Here is a 5,000-nt window from a genome sequence, read left to right as displayed (position 1 = left end):
TTTATTCACTTGTTTGTTTGTTTATTTATTTATTACAGGCACTACAGTGGCTATTTGGGTAGTGCGTTTCAACAAAAAGACACAGTAAAGAAATAGTGTCGAGCACTTTCACATTTTACTTTCCCCCCATTTTTCTCTATTCATAGAGCTCTCCTCCTGATGGAGGTTGTGAAAGCCTGCCAATGAATAAAACATGTCCTCAAACGCACTCATATTCCCAAGAAAACTCACAACGCCAAACTCCCCCTCTCTCTCTCTCTCTCTCTCTCTCTCTCTCTCTCTCTCTCTCTCTCTCTCTCTCTCTCTCTCTCTCTCTCTCACATACACACACAAACAAACTCTCAAGTCTCAAGAGAGAGAGAGAGAGAGAGAGAGAGAGAGAGAGAGAGAGAGAGAGAGAGAGAGAGAGAGAGGGCGGGAGAGAGAGAGAGAGAGAGAGAGAGGGCGGGAGAGAGAGAGAGAGAGACATACACACACACACACACACACACACACACACACACACACACACACACACACACACACACACACACACACACACACACACACACACACACACACACACACACACACACACACACACACACACACACACACACACACACACACACTTCCAGGCACACATGCACAAGCACACATACAGCGCGTCCACACGCGCAGGAGTGCACGCACGCTGTTTGCAGAGGATTCATGCATGCATGTGTGTGCGCATAGTGTGCGCTGTAACTGTGTCAGCAACACTGCATTCAAGGGGCTGCAACCTCAAGCCTGGGGTCTGCTTTCTGGCCTGAATGTTCTGCCTTCCTCCAGCCAGAGTCTTTAACGACCCGATTAGGCCAATTAGCCGCCTCCACTGAAGCAGCGACGGCCCTTTTCTTCTGCACCACAGCACTGAAATCACGCTAGCGGACTCCTCCGAGGGAGGCAGAAGACTGAGGGGAAAACAGTTTGTGTTGAACACGTGAGCACATCGCATGAATAATCTTTGACAGATTTGCCACAGTTCTCTTCCCATGGTGTGGCCAGGGGGAGCGGACATTTTTTGACCACGAGGAGGAAGAGTCCACACACCATCGCAGCCAATCACAGCCATTCGTCACCCAGGCCAGTAACAGTCCTCCGTATGTGTGTGTGAGAGGAGTCTGCTGGAATAATTGATTTTAACCGAGAGATAGTCAGTGGCTACGGAGAGTTAGCATGACAAGGGCTGGTCTGGCCCAAAGGCTTTCCTCTGCTAACCTTGACCACACACGTACTGCATGCACACACGAATGTGAGAGCACGGACACACATACACACACACACACACACACACACACACACACACACACACACACACACACACACACACACACACACACACACACACACACACACACCACACTACACAATCACACACACGCACACACACCCAACACTACACTACACCATCACATATCCCAAAGCACTACACAGCAGTGGCGGGAGGAAACATTCCATACGATCCTCCTCCAGCTCTTTCCCTGCGTGTGTGGGATGAGTGTGTCCCGCAGTGGGTAGAGAGGCGATGGAAAAGCCAGTCATCGAAAAGTAATGTAACATTTGTAGGCTGGCTGGCTGGCTGGCTGGCTGCTGCCTTGTTTCCCCTCCTTCCTGACAGGTATTTGTTTCTGCTTTTGTGCTGGCTCAGTCAGGTGTGCCTATCTGACGGCCCACTAGCCAGCGGGCATTAGCACCACAATGGCCAAGCACACACATACACACGTACACATACGTACTACACACAAACATACACAAAGATTCATGCACACACACGTACACACGTACACACAGACACGTGCACACACACATACGTACACATACCCACAAACGTACTGTACACACAGACACGTGCACATACACATACACACACGCACGCACACACGCACACACACACACACACCACACCCCAATCCCTTCACATTCCCCACCTTATCCAGACCATGAGGGTGATATGGCTCTGGTGATTATCCCCAGCGATTCCACACTGCTCAATAGCATTAGACTAGGTAACAATAATAACAACAAGCAAATAATAATAATAATATTAATAATAATAATAGTAATAGTAATAATGATAATAATAATAATAAATTATATAAAAAGGGCTGTACATGATGCATGATGAATGGATGGCTGGCCATGATTACAAAGGGCAAAGGTACAGTAACAGGTGTGTGTGTGTGTGTGTGTGTGTGTGTGTGTGTGTGTGTGTGTGTGTGTGTGTGTGTGTGTGTGTGTGTGTGTGTGTGTGTGTGTGTGTGTGTGTGTGTGTGTGTGTGTGTGTCTGTGTCTGTGTCTGTGTCTGTGTCTGTGTGCGAGCGCCTTTGTGTGTGCCTTTGCATATGCTTTTGTACTTCTATTTGAATGTGTGTTATGTGTGTGCGCATGTGCCCACATGCGTGCATGCAAGAGTGTGCCACTGCGTATTTGCCTTTGTATGAGTGTGTGCGTGTGTGTGTGTGTGAGTGTGTGTGTGTGTGTAGGCGTTTGTGCGTGCAATGTACGCGCGCATGCCTGTGTGTATGTGTATACGCATGTGTCTGCATGCGCGCGTGTGTGTGTATTTGTGGATTTGTCAGTAAATAATGAAAAAGCCAGACAACAAGCGGACTCACACAAGAGACAGCCGCTCTCTCTTGATGAGTCATAACACTCAGACCCAGATGGGCTTTTCCAGACGTGAGAGGCATACAAACAGCCAAGTCATCTCAGCCTCCTCATCTGGTGGAGATGCATACACCTCCTCTCCATCTCGAAAGGAACAGCCACTATCCCCTTCCTGTCAACGGTAAAAAGCCTCTCTCCATTTAGAGTATACTATATATAGTGTTGTTGGTGTTGTTTGAGAGGTGGTGATGTATTACGAGAGACGTGAGTGACATATTAAGCAACTATAAATAGAGTTTTTTTTAAAGTATGCTTTTTTCCCTCTCTATGTTTTGCACAAATATTGAAGTAACGGTAACACTTTACTTAACGGATCGCTAATAAGGTGGTAATTTCATGTTAATTTCATAGTTATTTCAGGGTAATAACTGTTTGTTTTTAGTAGCAACAGCAAAATAACCATCCAGTTTCCAGTGCATTGTGGTGACACCCTGATGACTCGCAGCGCGGTGACACTTTGTTGACACACACACACACACACACACACACACACACACACACACACACACACACACACACACACACACACACACACACACACACACACACACACACACACACACACACACACACACACACACACACACACACACACACACACACACACACACACACACACACAATGCACTGGAAATTGTATGCTGTTGTTACTAAAAATAAACAGTTATTATCCAGAAATAACTATGAAATAACTATGAAATTAACACGAAATTACCACCTTATTAGCGATCCGTAAAGTAAAGTCTTACCGAAGTAACTGTCCTCTAGTTAATCAATCCATAACATACCGTAGCTACATACAGCCATTATTGTGTTCAATAAACTCCCCAAACAAATTTCACACATTAACACGCTGAAAATGGCATCTGTTGTAGGATGGGCAGATAAAGAATAACGCATTGTGATTGACCTGCTGTAGGTTTTAACCAGTAGATTCTCTTTCCAATATTTTTTGGGGGATTTTCCCATTTTATTTAGACAGGACAGTGAAGAGTGGGACAAGAAGCGAGTGGGAGAGAGAGAGACGGGGAAGGATTGGGTCAGGAATTGAACCCGGGTCGACAGCGTAGCAGTCAGGTGCCCAGCCGAATAAACTACGGCTGGGCCACTAGTAGTTTCTTTTGTTTGGAAATGGTGGCGTAGTCCTTATAAACTAGACCTAATGGCCACAGGGGAGTTGCACAGCACAGACGCAATAGCTCCTGGCTGCAAACAGCGACGCCGGGACTTAACGCTGACGTATGGACCACTAGAGCGTTCAATTTGCTTTAATGTCCCATATTTATTTAATGGTCATTCCCGCCTTATGATATCACAATGCATGGGAGGCCATCTCGTTTCATACCACACCACACCATCCCATCTCCTCGCATCCCCTATTTAGAGCAAGACCACTGCAACTTTTTAACGGGTGTCTGTAATTGATAAAATGCTTTTCCACATATTTGATGGGGGCATAAAAATGCCATGATGGTTTGATGTCAGGCGTCCTCTTAACTGGCTGTGCACACAAACTACAATTTTATGTGTGTGTGTGTGTGTGTGTGTGTGTGTGTGTGTGTGTGTGTGTGTGTGTGTGTGTGTGTGTGTGTGTGTGTGTGTGTGTGTGTGTGTGTGTGTGTGTGTGTGTGTGTGTGTGTGTGTGTGGTTTTGTGCATGTGTGTGTGTGTATGTGCATGTGTCTGTGTCTGTGTACTGTATGTGTGTGGAGAGTGTGTTAAGACAGGCTGCTGTGTTATGGGCCCATGAACATGATCTAAAGTCTCTGCGGAGCCACAGGTTAAAGGCTTGCCGGAGCTGTGCAAAGTGACCCCCAGCTGACCTCGCAATGTCGCGCAGTGGGACGTTGGGACAGCACGGCTGACCGTGACTCACGCTCTCGCTCTCGCCCCGCCTCCCCCTCCCCCCCCGTTCTCTCCTGGGCTATCTCCAGCCATCCGCTGAGGGCAAAGGTTGGAAAATGTCACCCTGTCATGTGCTGTGGAACTCAATCATCACCCTGGCTTCCACTCGTAGCAGAGACAGACAAGACACGCTGCATCACCGCGAGCAGCGTGAACAGTGGCACTTTGGACGAGGCCAAATAAGCGTGGAGGTGCCTTCATGTTTACATGACTTAATAAACCCCTAACCGAGTTAATGCCTCTTTTTGGACTAGGTGAGATATGTCATGGCCCTGGGCACACTCTAGTTTATTGCTTATTTGACAGGGACCATGTAGAAGACAGAATCTAGTACCAGAGATAGCTAGAAGCTAGTTTACATCTGTGGTCCCTGGGCAGAAAAGGCTATTAGCTATTGGCTATTAGCCA

General features: G+C 47.1%; 1 protein-coding gene across 2 annotated transcripts in view; it reads right to left on the bottom strand.

Moving 5' to 3' along the window:
- The window catches only part of ctnnd2b (catenin (cadherin-associated protein), delta 2b), a 74,807-nt gene that overhangs the window by 30,293 nt on the left and 39,514 nt on the right, over positions 1-5,000 (bottom strand). The gene's annotated exons all lie outside the window — the stretch shown is intronic.

The sequence above is a fragment of the Engraulis encrasicolus genome, chromosome 16, assembly GCF_034702125.1.
Source record: "Engraulis encrasicolus isolate BLACKSEA-1 chromosome 16, IST_EnEncr_1.0, whole genome shotgun sequence".
NCBI classification, from domain to species: Eukaryota; Metazoa; Chordata; class Actinopteri; order Clupeiformes; family Engraulidae; genus Engraulis; species Engraulis encrasicolus.
The sequence above is the reverse complement of the archived record's forward strand: the minus strand, read 5'-3'. Positions and strand labels throughout refer to the sequence as shown.